We start from the raw sequence: 17,064 nt of genomic DNA on the forward strand, positions 1-17,064 counted from the left end.
GTTTCCTGGTGCATATAAAGTAGAATGGAAACATCACAGCATAACCAGCTGTATATAATTTTGAGTCAATGGATGGACATAATATTGCCCATAAACCCTTAATAAAATGTAGTATGCATCTTTTCTAGTTGAGTCAGCTTTCCTAAGATTATTAGTGGAATCCAATATCCAACAAAAATTGAAAAAAGTTGTCTTACCATCTTATTTCTCACTGCTAGTCCCATTAGATTGTATACTCAGTCACATCACTTGCAACTCTCTGAAAATGTTTTTTGGCCTTTTGCATTTCCATGAGTTTGCCTATTGTCTTTATCTGAGCCCAGACTCTCTTACTTCTTATGTATTTATTCCCTCGGAAATCATATACTTAGAGTCTGTACAAGCCTACCTCTTCAAGGAAACATTTCCTGACACAGAGCCTTAGCTCCTGACAACTCTGCTACTATATTGAGAGTTCCTTGATAGTATGAACTCTGTCTTGCATTCCTCTCCAAAGAAAAATAACAGTAAATATTTTTAAATGGTTAAAAGAATGATATAACTTCACACTTAGATTTTAAATATAGAACTTCTCACTGGCTCTTGATACTGCAAAATTTTGAATTTGAAAGAACTTGGCAAAACCACAAATTAATCTCCATATGTTCTCCTTTGAGATTCATATGAATATTGTATTCCATGGAAAACCTCAGTATTACATAGGTCCTTAAAATAAATGTGCAAAGTAATCTCAATAATAATCTTTTGTGGTATATGTTTTGGTTAAATAAAAGAAACCATAGCAATATGCTGCAAAATTGCTTTGGTTCAAAACATCATTTTAGATCATCTTTTCCTGGGCAAAGGTAAATATGATTTTAATAATATTTGGCTTGTAAACTGTATTTTTATTAATGTAGGTTGACTTTCTTATAAACTGAAAATTAATTTGAAGAATTCCTTGTCATGCAAATGACAGTACCTAAGAAAAGAGACATGTATAATATCATCTAAAAGAGTTGTTGTTTCATATGTTTTCTTCTTGATATGCAGCCATACAAGTGATTTTTAATGTTCATAGTATGGTAAGTTAGTTTTTCCTCTTTGATATAAAAACATGACAGATTTGGCTCTCTTTTGGAGTGCTTTTTCTGATATAAGAAATCAAGTACATATCAAAGTATCTCTCTTTTCTTTGGGCAGAGTCTCACTCTGTCACCCAGGCTGGAGTGCAGTGGCATGATCATGGCTCACTGAAGTCTTGACCTCCGGGGCTCAAGTGATCCTCCTGTCTTAGCCTCCCAAGTAGCTAGAAATATAGGCACACACCACCATGCCCAGATAATTTTTAAAAAAATTTTTGTGGAGACAAGGTCTCACTATACTGCACAGGTTAGTTTTAAACTCCTAGGTCAAACAACCTTCCTGCCTCAGCCTCCCAACCTGTTGAGATTACAGGCATAAGTCCCCACACCTGGCCTCAATGTATCTCTCTGTATGATTAAATTGCTTTTTTGCAATAATCAGAAATTGACTTACGTTAGTTTAAGCATAAGAATAAGTTTCTGAAGCAATGTCAGATCTTACAGAATCAGATGGAAGGCTAGATAATCAAATCTCAGAATGAACAAACTCTACCACCACTTGGTTTGCCATAGCCACTGTCATTCTTTATACACCAATAGGAATCATTTCAAGTCTCAAGACTTTGAGTCTCCAGTTTACCCAGCCTGGTGGAGGAGAGGCATTAGAAATACCTAGCCTCCATTTTACTTGTGAGAGGTGGGACCTAGTTAAAGATTTCCCAAAATATAGAAAAATTGTTGAGAAATAGATAGCCTTCACATGTCACAAACATCCACTATATATTTTTAATACATTGGGAAATGAAATACTATGGACATTTTGGCTTTTTTTAATACATAATATATGGCAATCTCTGTATGTTAATCTGGTATAAAAAGTGATAGTTGTGGCCAGGCACAGTGGCTCATGCCTATAATCCCAGCACTTTGGGAGGCCAAGGCGGGCGCATCACAAAGTCAGATCAATACCATCCTGGCCAACATGGTGAAACCCTGTCTCTACTAAAATACAAAAATTAGCTAGGCATGGTGGTGTGCGCCTGTAGTCCCAGCTATTCGGGAGGCTGAGGCAGGGGAATTGCTTGAACCCACGCAGCGAAGGTTGCAGTGAGCTAAGATCACGCCGCTGCACTGCTGCCTGGTGACAGAGCAAGAGTCTGTCTCAAAAAAAAAAAAAAAGTGATAGTTGTAAGAGGACTTATTCTTTCATTTGTACTTAATATGTACAATATATATCAACATATCATGGGAGCAAAGAAGAAAAATAATATGCTTGTATAGTGTATGGAATCTTGATACATATGAATCAGGCTGTTATTATGGGACACAGCTTAAAAATTATGAATTATTGTTTAAAAAATCACTAGAAGTAAATAATTTATTTTAGTGTTCCCTGAGTTGATTGCAGAGTAAGAAGAAACTTCATAGAAGAGTTTGTCATTTGTTTGATAAGAAAGTGAAACCGCACACAATCAATCATATGGGTTGACTCTTCCTCTTAATGTGATATCAACAAAACAAATTGGAATGGGTTATAATTCAGGATATAAAGACATTTCTCATGGAACTGCTAAAGTCAAATAAAATCACCAAGAAGAGTGTCAAGAGATGCCAATAGGAAGGAGACTGTTAAAAAGCATGAAAATACTAGTAGATTTTCCCCACTGAAGTTCCAGTGGCATGATAATTATTAAAATGGTGGAAAAAAAGGTCAGAAAATTACAGATAATGTATGTCACCATTTGATATGGTTTGGCTGTATCCTCACCCAAATCTCATCTTCAATTGTAACTCCCACAATTCTCACATATCATGGGAGGAACCCAGTGGAAGATGATTGAATTATGGGGACAGGTCTTTCCTGCACTGTTCTTGCGATAGTGAATGAGTCTCATGAGATCTGACGGCTTTAAAAATGGGAGTTTCCTTGCACAAGCTCTCTTTGCTTGCAGCCATCCATGCAACATGTGACTTGCTCCTCCTTGCTTTCTGCCATGATTGTGAGGCCTCCCCAACCATGTGGAACTGTAAGTCCATTAAACCTCTTTTTCTTCCCAGTCTCCAGTATGTCTTTATCAGCAGTGTGAAAATGGACTAATACACCATTGTTATTTATTTATTTATTTATTTATTTATTTATTTATTTATTCGAGATGGAGTCTCGCTCTTGTCATGCTGGTGAGAGTGCAGTGGCATGATCTTGGCTCACTACAACCTCTGCCTCCTGGGTTCAAGTGATTCTCGTGCCTCAGCCTCCCAAGTAGCTGAGATAACAGGTGCCTGCCACCACGCCCGGCTAATTTTTCTATTTTTAGTAGAGATGGGGTTTTATCATGTTGGCCAGGCTGGTCTTGAACTCACAACCTCAAGTGATCTGCCCACCTCAGCCTCCAAAAGCCCTGGGATTACAGGCATGAGCCACTGTGCCCAGCCCACCATTGTTATTAAAAGGTCATTAGTCTAGATTGGGAAGGACTTTCTAAACTTAGAAGTAACAGAAGTTACAAACGAAGGCATTGGCATACTGAATACACGCAACTTGAAATTGATCTATTTCAAAGTCAACATTATGTCAAAATTAAAGACAACAATAGGCTACTTAAAATATTTTCAATAAATATGACAATGGATTAATATTTTAATGCATAGAAAATGTTTAAATATTGATAGTCTTTTAAGATCCCAATATGCAAATGGCTACAGGACATATAGGTTGGTGCAAAAGTAAGCCAAATTAACTATAATTAATTTAAAAATGTTTGGCCATTAAAATTATTTATGAGATGGTTTTAGCTCCAGCTTAAAAAGATCTTAGAAATAGTCAATCCCATCATTTTGATAAGAAAAAGCAAACAAACTAAAAATCAGTGATTTCTTGGATCCATCAGAGAACTGAGTTTGCAGGGCACATTACCTCCCTGAAATCTGAAGAGACAGGTGGATTCAAAAAGTCACAGGTGAAATTTGTCCACCCAGCAAAAACCGCTGGACCCGTAAAATGGTAAGAATACTGCAATGGTAACTTTGGAGAATTGCTTTAGACTGAGTGTGAACTAGCATGTCAGAAAGAAATTCCCAGGAGCCCCATTCTTGCTTGGGGACAGTGGCAAAATTTTCATGAGTTTTATCTCCAGGAAATCCGTCAGGTTTTCAAGGTTGAAGTTCTGAGAAAAAGATCCTTTTGTCTCTAGTGGGAAGAAAGGAAGAGAAATCATTCTGAAATTCCTCCAGAGACTTCTCCATTATGAAGGCCCATTATCCAGGGAAAAGACTTTACAAAACAAAGCCTTTTCCCAGAGCAATGGGAGATGGATATTCTTCTCATTCCAGCTCCTTCTAGCCTTCCTATCTCATCTAAGTGCAGGAGTGGGATGAAAAACTATAGAAAAAGAAACACTTGTAGTGGTCACGGATTAGAGACATAGAGCCACTAAAAGACTGAGATTGAACAGAAAGATTACAGAAGCTTACAACTGCCACACTTTATTATCACACCCACCAGGCTCCAATAAAATAATAGTGGATTATAACTGAAACAAGTGAAAGACACAGACTATCTCTTAGGAATAGTATTTATCGGAGACCAAGGTCAAGACAAAATCAAGTACAACAGAAAAACGTGAAGCTTCTAGGAGGCACAGCTGCTGCAAAAATGAAACATGGCACAACTCTTAGCCACATTGGAGGAAAAAATAATAACACAGTGGGAAAAGACAAAGCAAGCACTGAAACAGATCCAGGTATGACACAGATGTTGCAGTTATCACACAGGAATTTTAAACAACCATGAGTAATACACTAAGGGCTGTAATGGAATAGTAGGTAACATGTAGGAACAGATGTGTAGTGTTATTAGAGAGATTAAAATTCTAAGAAAGAATCAAAAGGAAATGCTAGAAATAAAAATGGAAAAGTTCTGTGTTAAATTAAGTTTAGCCTAAAGCTGCTTCTTCACATATTTTAAGTTTGACCTAAAAGTTTCTCTATACATAGGGAACTAAAACCTAACTGGATATGTAAACAGACTGTAAGCTACTCTTGTGCCAGTCACCAAGTCTTGGCCAATCAAAAGTGACCAGCTGTTCAAACCATATTCAGATAAGGCAAATGCCAAGATGTAACCAATCCAGCTGTTTCTGTATCTCACTTGTTTTCTGTGTCACTTTCTTTTCTCTGTCCATAAATCTTTCTCTACCACACGGCTGAACTTGAATCTCTCTGGGCCTACTCTAGTACAGGAGGCTGCCCGACTTGCAAATAATTCTTTGTTCAATTAAACTCTGTTACATTTATTTGTCTAAGGTTTTTCTTTTAACATCTGTGATAAGCTCATCAATAGACTGGACATGACTAATGAAAGAATCAGTAAGCTTGAGGTAGGTCAACAGAAGCCTAGAAACCTCACAGACTTAAATGCTATTATACAAAATTAGAAGAGGCTATTGTTTTGGACAGTCTGCATATATTTTATTGGTTTTTTTGTCTTATTATTAAGTTGTTAGTATTTTTTACACATTCTGTATATGGGTTTTTATCAAGTATATATAATTACATTTATTTATTAGAATTATATACAAATATGCATATCCACATATCATCAATATTTCCTGTCTATGGCATGCTTTTTTACTTTCTCATTGGCATCTTTCAAAGGAGAAAATTTTACTTTTAATTTTCTCTGCAATGTCTTAGAGTTTTCATCGAACAAGTTTTGAAATATGTTGACATAATTTATCCCTAATTACTTTAGGTATTTTATGTCATCAACCTGAAATAATTAAAAGAGTCGAAATCCAGTTTTTTTTTGTTTTGTTTTGAGACGGAGTCTCGCTTTGTCGCCCAGGCTGGAGTGCAGTGGCGCGATCTCGGCTCACTGCAAGCTCCGTCTCCCGGGTTCACGCCATTCGCCTACCTCAACCTCCCGAGTAGCTGGGACTACAAGCGCCCGTCACCATGCCCGGCTAATTTTTTGTATTTTTAGTAGAGATGGTGATTCACCGTGTTAGCCAGGATGGTCTCCATCTCCTGACCTCGTGATGCGCCCGCCTAGGCCTCCCAAAATGCTAGGATTATAGGCGTGAGCCACTGCACTCGGCCGAAATTCAGTTTTAAAGAGTTTATTTAAGCATAAAGCTAGGAATAGACATCTGGGAGGAAAAGATTCCAGAGAAATGGGGTCAGTGCTCGAAAGTTAAAAGTTAAGTCCTTGCTTATATAGGAGAACAAACAAACAAAAACATTAACAGGATTACAACATGTTTAATACAAAGTTGGCTTGGGTTACAACAAATTAGTTACAGTCTTTCTTTTCTCTATGGCTTGTTTTCTTTTCTCTATAGCTTGTTTTCATTTCCTTTCCAACTTAGAAGTGTTTATTTAACATTTCATCTTAAGGTGATGTGATAACCATGAAGTTTTTGTGTGAGAAAGGTAAGAGGGAGGTTAATCTATAATGAAAGTCAACAATAATAGGTAGGATGTCTTCCCTGGTGCCCTTCAGCCATTCACAACATTTTACAAAATAATGCATGTAAGGAAGGCTTAATCTATAATCAGAGAAAACAAAGATTACACAGTTGCTTAGGTTATAGCTACCTGTCAAGTTGACTCAGTCCGCATAAGAATTCCTTTAAGGCCCAAAATCATTTAAGGAGTTCCAACAGCTTAGATTTTTGAATTACTTATGTTCACAATGTTTTATAAATTACAATTTGCTTTCAGTTTCCAGTTGGTTATTGCTAACATAAAGGAAACCAATTGTCATTCATATATTGATTTTTGCATCCTGAAAATTTACTAACCTATTATTGTTTGCTGTTGTATTGACTAGGACAAATAAAATGTTGAATGGAAGTGGATATAATTGCCTCCATTTTATTTTCCAAATATTACCAGGGAAGCTTTCATTCTTTTACCATTAAGTATGATGTAACTGTAGTATTTTTATTGATATGTATTATCAGGGTGAGGAAATTTTATTTATTCCAAGTTTGCTGAGAGTTTTCATTATGGATACTGTTCATATTGTTGAATTTTTCAAGTGCTTTATTAATGCATCTATTAAGTTGATTATTGTCAAGCAAACAGGTGTTGAAGTGGTCAATTAAGACAATGAGACAGACAGATAGTATAAACCAAGGCTTTATTTACTTACGGTGGCAGCGTTAAGAAAGAGGTTAAAAAAGCTCTGACTCCCAAATGTTCCATTTTTTGGTTCCCCGTGGAATGGCATTAGGTGAGGGTCAGATAGGTGCAGTGTAGATGATGATAATTGCCTCTCAGCTGAGAATTGAATAAAAGCTTCTTGCCTCTTTAAGCCCTCACGGGTAGGTGGTGAGGGAGAAGAGGAAAGGCTAGGAGTGGAAACATACTGAGTTAAAGTGGAGAAATGTGCCCCAGACATGGTCCCTGATAAAGAGGCCTTCATATAGTCTAGGGCTAAGAACACAGATATTCCTAGGAGCATGGCTTGAGGAGGGGAGAGAAAGGAGTGGAGTGGCTGAGTTTGTGACTGCAACTTCCTTCATAAAACTGAAATGCTGTGCTGTTTTATGAAGGAAAGCTTACATTCATTATATGAAAGAGGGCTTACATGCATTGTTTTGGCACACAGCATGGCATACATCCTTACAATGCATTTAAGGAGGGCAGCTTCCCCCCATCTATGCACCAAGTTTGGGGTGGGGAGGGCTGACTCAAGAAGCCTGGCAGGCAAAGCCTTGTAATTGCCTATGGTTGAACGTGAAAGATTACACATAGGTTTTTGGCCTGGAACTGGACCCCTCAATCACAGGTTTTTCTTATTCATTCTTTTACTTAAAACAATGATTTGGGCTGGGTGCGGTGGCTCATGCCTGTAATCCCAGCACTTTGGGAGGCTGAGACGGGCAGATCACGAGGTCAGGAGTTTGAGACCAGCCTGACCGACATGGTGAAACCCCATCTCTACTAAAAATGCAATTAACTGGGTATGATGGAGTTCACCTGTAATCCCAGCTACTCAGGTGGCTGGGGCAGGAGAATCGCTTGAACCCGGGAGGTGGAGTTTACAGTGAGCCAAGATCATGCCACTGTACTCCAGCCTGGGGTGACAGAGGAGGTTCTGTCTCCAAACAACAACAACAACAACAATAACATAAGATCATTCTTTTTTTCCTAAAATATACATTTGAAACTTTAAGTCTCCCTCTGAGTATCCCTCTAAGGACCACTTTGGCTGCGTATCCCATTATTTCTATAATTTTTGGAATAATTACTCATGATTTATATAACATACATATATTATGTATTTTTAAATTTTATAATCTGCCTTTAAATAATATTTTAACACTTCACATAGGCTAAGGAAAGGCAGGAATGAAAACACAAATCTGTGACTTTTTTTTCAAAGCACCAATTTTCTTCTGAGAGCAGGACACCTTTTAGCTGACTTGGTGGCCCATGACATTAGGATAAATTAAATGTCAGGGTTCAAAACCTTGATTTATAATTCTGATCTGAATATGTGAGGGAGATATTCAGGATGGCATTTCATGCCTGAGTTTGGAGAACACAAATTTGTATTGGTACCGACATGTAAAGCTGTGTGGTGTTCTCCAGCAGCACTCAGCAGCCTGGAAAGGAAGTGGAGAAATACGTGGGGTGAGGTTGAGGAGGACGGATGGATGTGGCAAAAGAAAAAGCTCAAAGATAGATGATAAAAGAGTTTGTTGAAATGACACAATTTTTTCTTTCCTTAAACTAGATGAGAAAGAAAATGAATTGATAAGACAGGTGAAGGGTTAGAACACAGGAAAGTTCCACATTCAATCTAACATTTCACACTCATTCTAGGATAAGTGTGAAACGAAAAGAAAATTTACAGAAGAGACAGAAAGGGATAGAGAGAGGAAAAAGGAGAGGGAGAAAATTTAACAATGATATAAATTTTCTATTATTCTGTTGCCTTGTATAGTTAATTCTGGGTTGGACATTTTCCATTTGCCCCATCAGATCCAATTTGCACCATTTTTTTCACTGTACTCTCTGCCTTAAAATGCTAACCTATATGGAATTGCATCATCGATTGACTTCCATGACCTTCACTCCCTTCAAGGTTGAGACATTGAAGGTCACTAGCATAAGATCAGAAGACAGGCAGAGAGTGAGCTCAAGGTAATTACTCTTCTCAATTCCTCCTTGCCAAGTTAAAGCTCCTGCTAGGACGCCTTTTATATAGTTTCTGTCTACAGATTCTACTATCTGCTTCCTTTCTTTGCCCCTTCGTAGTAACGTTTAAGAGCTTCAGGTTTGCATTATCCCCTGTTAGTTTCCCCTAAGCCTACCTATACCTTTGTAAATCATCTCCTTTTGAAATTGATACTGAACTTCCCAATTTCAGTGTGCCATCTGTCTCCGGTGCAATCTAGACTAACACACATGCACACATGTGCGAGTGTGCTCATACACACACAGTAATAGCATAGTGTGATGTCAAATTTCTTTCTGATATTGACTTTCCTCACTAAAAGCCAGCATTTCTCTTGGATTTGTTATACAAGTTCACGGATGCATAGTGGGAAATATGGCCACCAAAGTGTTATGCTTGAATGAACAAATTGTAAGACCCTTATACCCAGCTATTATTGTGTCTAAAATTATATCAATTACTCTAAAATCAAGTAATGAATTCAGAAAAATATTATTCAACAAATATTTATTTAAATGCTCAGTAGGTACCCAACAAAAATTAAGAAATAAGAGCCAACATGTGTTGAATGTGGAGTGTGGAGGGTGGAGAGTGTCTAGGTTCTTGGTGTCTTGAACAAAGAATTGGACAAAACACACAAACAAAGCAAGGAAAGAATGAAGCAACAAAAGAAGAGATGTACTGAGAATGAAAGTACATGCCACAGGTTGGGAGCAGGCCTGGGCATAGGGATTCAAGAGCCCCATTACAGAATGTTCTGGGGCTTAAATACCATCTAGAGGTTTCCATTGGCTACTTGGTATACACCCTGTGTAAATGGCCTGAATCGGCCTTATGTTCTCTGCCTTCAGATCCTATTCTCCTGCCTTAACTGTACTAGTGCAAGTGATTTATATGAATTACCTCTCTTGCTTCTCTCAACAACCCTGTGAAGCACATAGTATTTCAGGTGAGTAAACTTAGAAATTTTGAAGGAAATAATTTTCCCAAAGTTGCCCAATGCTGCTATGTGAGAAATCTGGATTTTCACTCGAGTCTGATTACAGTCTTCACTATTAAGATCTTCACTACCTTGCATCTCTACCTTCTTAGACTAATAGTTTAGAAGGATGAAAGTTATTATACCAAGTATTTAATTTACCTGATAATAAAGATATAAATGAACCGTATAGAGATTCAACAATTGTTTAGTAGAAATGCTAGCATTTATGCAATAATGAGAGTCAAGTTGAAAACTGAAGAAGATTATGTAGCAGTTAAGCAGGTGAAGAGAGGGTGGAAGAGTATTTCTAACAGAGAAAACCACATGGACGAATGTCTCAGGGTGGGAAGGAACTTGGTACATTTCAAGAAAAAATAAATTGACACTGCCCAAATTATAGTTTATATATACACTGAGAAATGGAGTCAGGGTAAAACAGGACACAAAATGCATTTATTTAGATAGAGATAGTTGTGTGACAGGTTACAACCTTATAAATAATGAAAATCTTTAGCAATTAATGATGGCATGAGACAGGAGCATGGGTTTAGCATTAAGACTCCACAAATGAGAAGTTTCACCAACAACATTTTAAGTGAATATATTCTTATATTACTTTGCTAAGGCTGCTATGGCATACTACTGTAAACTGCTTGGCTTAAACAACAAAATTTGTGGTCTCACAGTTCTGGAGTCTAAAAGTCTGAGATCAAGGGTCTGGGGGTTGGTTCCTTCTGAAGTCTGGGAGGAAGAATCTGTTCCCTGCCTCTCTCCTAGATTCTGGTGCTTTGTTGGCAATCTTTGGTTTGTGGATGCATCACTGTGATGTTCTTCCTGTGTGCATGTCTGTGTCCAAATTTTTCTTTTTTAAATAAGGATATCAGTCATATTGGCTTGGGGCCCCACCCTCATCTTAACTAATTAAATCTGCAATGATGCTATCCCCAAATAGGGCCCCATTCTGAGCTACTGGGGATTAGGATTTTGGCATATGAATTTGGAGTGGATACAATTCAACTCATAACAATATTCATTTAATAAACTGTTAGATAATCTTTCATGGGCCTCACATGGGCTCAAACTGTGAGGTTTACTACATTTATCTCAGTATAAAATACTGAAAAGAAATTGGATAGGTATACTCCATCTGTTATAGACAACAATGATAGTTTATTGTCACATTTTGCCAAGCATATTGACAAATCTCATTTTTTGTACTCTTGATAGGAATATATGAAGATTAACCAGAAGTTATCTGAAAAAAATGCCCCTCAGTGCTCATGAGTGAATCCAGATTACCTTTAAAGCTTAGGAGCTGGAGGATGGACTACTAAATCTGAAGTGAAAGCAGGTGTCTGATAGATGAGCCCTTTGATCCTTTTCTCCCTTTCTGTTGAGAAGAGTTATAGTGAAGTACTGAGGATATATGAGTGCAATCTGTCTCTCACCCTCCTCCTCTCCATTTCTTCCATTTTAGTTCATTTTTCTTTGTGAAAAAAAGACTTTGGAGAGTCTAAGAGCATAGCAGGCCTTTGTGTGTGGATGTGTGCGTGTATTTTAAATCAAAGAGACTTCCAGTGAGCAAGAAGTCAGAGATCACAGGTGGCAAAGTTCCAGGGTCTAAGGTATTTATCTTCTCTCTTTTTTTTTTTTTCCAAAAAAGGCAATTGACCCTCTCTATAATAAGTCACTGCTTATTTCCATACACAGAGCTATCAAAAGTTTTGAAAGTATAGCATGTTCAATACAAAAATGCCTGTTCTGCTATCTATAATAACTAATACAATATTAGTGGGATTAGTCTAATCTCTATGCTAAAAAAAATACATCCTTAAGTACATAAATTGTTTTTCCCTTAGTAGGTGGAAGGAAATACAGAGATATATGGAAAAATGTATGCTATCAAATGTGACATTTCTCACCATTTATAAGTCCTATTGTTTCTGAGAATTTTTTGCATTCATTATGTAAGGGAGAAATGAATGACAGAAAGAAAGCATATCTCAGGGTTGAAGAAATAGCAGAACATAGAAATAACTCTGAGGAGAGAATTATAAAATCAAATTTAGAGCAGGAATTAGAACAAATGCGATTAAAGTATACTGAGAAAAAGAATGCAATAATAAAAGTAATTTTAATTTGTGATCCTATTTGTAGCTTGTAGCCACATTAAATCTCCTCCTACTAGAAAAAGGAAGTGGTAAGAAATTACAAAGGAAAGGGAGAGCATTAGGCTAAATAACTAATGCATGCAGGGCTTAATACCTAGGTGATGGGTTGGTAGGTATAGCAAACCACCATGGCACACTTTTACCTATGTAACAAACCTGCACGTCCTGCACATGTATCCCGGAACATAAAATTAAATAAAATTAAATTTTAAAAAAATTTGAAAGACAGATTTAAAAAAAAAAAAAGAAATTACAAAGGAAAAGATTATTAAAAACTTCAGGTTTAGCTGATAAGAACACAGGACCAATAAAATGGAGTTTTCTAATGCTTCAAACAGATATTGTGTATGTGTATGAGTGAGCACATGTTTGTATAACACATATTTTGTTAAGTTTGAGTCTAAGTGTGTCTTGTAGGATTGCTGAGGGATTGAGAGGGAGAAAACGTATGTGAAAACATCTGCCATCATACTTGACATATAGTAAAGGATTAATAATAGAAGCCAATTTCTGGTGTTGGTCATTAGGAGCAAAACTTTCCATTTTGACTCATCTTTCTACTCTAAAGTTAGATGAACAAAACCTATAAAATAATATTAGAGGAGAAAAAAAATGGGATGCTAGATTTCTTGCTGCTTGCTTCCAAGAAATCTTAAATCTCAGAAGACAGGATGGTGATAGTGTGGTTATTGTTGTTGTGTGTGTTATAGAAAACCAGTTGTATGTATTATTAGGGGAGAAAGGCTAGATGGGGCAGTGGCCTGAGAGGATAAGTAATATGAGAACACTTTATTGTCTGGAACTTTGTTTTGCCTATGGATAGAACTTCAAAAATGGAATTGTGTCTTTTTTTCTCATGCATATTTTGAAGAAAACCTTATTTTAAGGATAGTTTTCTCATGATAGATTAAAGAAACTGTGCCAGATTAAGGAAAAGGTGCCAGATAGCTGACAGGGAATGGAGCTTGCTTGGTCAACTGAAGCTACATTTGAGCAATTTTGTTTTCTTTCACTATTACTACAACCCGCCTAAATAGAAAACCTCTACATAACCCAGTCTCAGATCAGCCCTGATTACAAAGGGACAGTGACCATTGCTAGCCAGTAATACAAAATATGTTTTAAAAAGAATTCCAAACCTGCATCTCTACAAAAACATTAAGTAATTTTAATTAACAATTTGCTTACACATTTGTATAACTTTCTTTCTTTGTTTTAAACTACACAGTTATGCCACGGCATCTAACCCTCCAAGTCCTCAATATTTTCTTCCTTCTCATCCCAATCTTTGTAGCATTTCTCCACACTTTCATCTCCCTATACCCTATTCTCTTCTATTCTCTTGACTCTCTTAGCTCTTTCTTTAATTCTTCTTGGTGAAACTCACCCTCCCGCCCCATCTTCTTAAGAAGCAATAACTATCCTTTCTTATAAGCCTCCCACTTCTCATCTGAGGGTCTATCATTAGTGGAATCTGCTGTCTTCTGTGGTTAATTTTATCTGTTTTCTCCAATATCAAAAAAAATTTTTACCGTGAGTAAAAGTCTTGGGAAAACTCTCTACACCAGCCTTTTGAGTCTAAATCTCTCTACTAATCCCTCTTCTACATTACTGAAAAATAAAACTTAAAAATAAAAACAAAGAGACCGAAAATCAACTTCCAAATTTTTGCCAGCATAAGTAGATGAGGCTCATAACATTTTAAGAGTTACTTTTTTTGTGTGGATAAAAATTATAACGGTTAGTTTATGGTTAAGAGAAGAAGCACTTCAGAGATTTCCAAAAAGGAAGGTTTTCATTTGTTTGGGATGTATGGTGTTATCTATCTATCTATTATCTGTCTATCTACCTATCTAATCTATCTAGCATCTATTTATTTGGTAACATGGAAATAACGACTTGCAAAACAATTGGAAGGGCTAGAGGAAAAATGGTTAGAAAGGCTGCCATTAGACCTCAATTCTTGCCTTTAGCTCTGCAATGACTGAAGAAGCCCACGTTTCTATAAATCCCTTGTTGTCTCCCACACAGAAAAAGGTTGTTTCTAAAGAAAAAGACTGATGAGGAATCTTTAATTTGCTGAAGCCCACTCTCCTGCTCCCTCTTCTTGAGAAGCAATAAGTATCCTTTCTTATCTCATAAGCCTCCCACTTCTCATGCAAGGGTCTATCATTAGTGGAATCTAGCTCAGATCTCTACAGGGAGGGGCCCTAAGAAATGTACTTTTGGGTTCCCAGTGTCTGTATTACAGAGCAGAGTATAGAAGGACTTAAGTGTCGTGAAATGTTGCTAACAATCTGGCAGAACCCATAATGCCACTTCCCACTTTTCCTTTTTTTCTTTAAACATCATTTTGCTATTTAAATCCCCAAGAGATAAAATCATCCAAAATCATTGCTTAAGTCTGAGGATAAAAGTCAGATATTTTTGTATTTGTATAGTCTCAAATAATGTTCCATGGGTACTTTCTCAAGACACTACAGAGGAAAAAGATCAACAAAAAGGGACTAAGTAGGGAAGAAGATGTAAAATCCAGGCAAGAGGATATCTATTCTAGGAATGAATAGGGAATTCTTAGGATCTTGGTGCTGGGAAGTCCCAAGTGATACTCACGTACCATTCTTAGAAAATCATCTGTCCAGGCCGGGCGTGGTGGCTCACACCTGTAATCTCAGCACTTTGGGAGGCCCGGGCAGACGTATCACAAGGTCAGGAGATCGAGACCATCCTGGCTAACACGGTGAAACTCCGTCTCTACTAAAAATACAAAAAATCAGCCGGGCATGGTGGCAGGTGCCTGTAGTCCCAGTTACTTGGGAGGCTGAGGCAGGAGAAGGGCATGAACCCTGGAGGCAGAGCTTGCAGTGAGCTGAGATTTGCACCACTGTACTCCAGCCTGGGTGACAGAGTGAGACTCCATCTCAAAAAAAAAAAAAAAAAAAGAGAGAGAGAGAAAAAAAAGAAAATCACCTGTCCAGATTGAGGCAGGAGGATCATATGGTCTAGAAAACCCTGTCTGTGGCCAGGAACGATGGCTCACACCTTTAATCCCAGCAGTTTGGGAGGCTGAGGTGGGTGGATCACTTGAGGTCAGTAGTTTGAGACCAGCCTGGCCAACATGGTGAAACCCTGTCACTACTAAAATTTACAAAAATTAGCCAGGTGTGGTGGTGGGCGCCTGTAATCCCAGCTACTTGGGGGCCGAGGCAAGAGAAACGCTTGAACCCAGGAGGTGGAGGTTGCAGTGAGCCAAGATTGTGCCACTGTACTCCAGCCTGGGCGACAGAGTGATACACAGTCTCAAAAAAAGAAAACCCTGTCCCTGATAAATCATATGAGGTACTTGACAAGGCGTTTTAGAGTCGTTTTTGGTCATGGTTCATTTAGGCGGAAAGGTTGATAGCATCTAATAAGAAAATAATTAAACTGGAGTGGAGGGTGGGGAGATATATAAGAAAGAAAATGTAATCGTAGTATGGTATATATATCAGCTGTGAATAACACCGTAAGTTATTATGTATTTCATAATAATGGAAATATATAACACCAATTTGCAAATTGTGATATAAATAACATTGGGAAAATATTTAATGTGTGACTTTAATGTTGAGGGAGTGATTAAGAATGCTAAACCCTTATTTTACTTATAAGGAAGTCAACAGATAACATGTGTAATTGAAAAACAACACATTATATTACCATAAGTGTGTAATTTAGAAATATAATGGCAAATATCTCCTAAAATAGAAATGTGTTTCTCTCTGTGGGTGAGAATGGGGCATTGGAGGGTGGTAGGTGGGGAGTGCTGCCTTTTAGTATAAGACTTACAGTACAAAGAATCTCAAAAACATCATTTTAAATGAAAGAAGAAAAAATACATATAATTTTAAAAGTTGTCTAGTATTTTATGATAAACTCAGAAGAATGTTTGGACAACGTGTGACTAAATTTAAAAAATAAGTTATATCAAAGATCAACTTGCTACTTGTCTGCATCTTAAATAAGACAGTGAGAAGACAAAGACTGTGAAAGAATAAGAACCAGGTTGCATTTGTGCATATGAATGTGATACCTCCAGCCCTTACTTTTGACAGCACATATGTAGCTAAAAATACAAGCATATATCTAAAGATGCTAAGCATTTCTACTGCCATATGCATATGTAACATATTCACATCAAAGTTAATTGATGTGTTAGCATTCTAAAAATAAGGACCAGATTCTACAAAATTCATCTACCTTATGTGTTTCCCACTTCTAGGCTTTAAGGCCTCACTCAACCATTTATTCATTTAAGTAATTCCTTCTCAGAGGAATACATTGTTTGGTTTGGCAATTAACACAGCAAATAGCTTAAATAGCATTTACTCAGAACATTTTAGCCTTGTACACAAGCCTCATAGAATAAAGGATTTCTGCTTCAAAAAATTAATACCACAAAGTGCTCCTTAAAAAGAGTAGTTCTATGACTAATAGTGTTGAGAAACAACATATCTAGTCCCTAATCTTAAATGGTGACCACAGTAGTCTTAATGCTGCCTTCAGTTTGCCTTTAGACAGGTTTCTTTCTTATTACTGTTCTCTGACCTTCCTTTTATTAGAGCATTTACTTTAGATAACTTGCAATTATAAGTTCTTTCCCTGGCCTTCTGAGATGTA

This window comes from Hylobates moloch, unplaced genomic scaffold (assembly GCF_009828535.3).
Source record: "Hylobates moloch isolate HMO894 unplaced genomic scaffold, HMol_V3 SCAFFOLD_3, whole genome shotgun sequence".
Lineage (NCBI taxonomy): Eukaryota > Metazoa > Chordata > Mammalia > Primates > Hylobatidae > Hylobates > Hylobates moloch.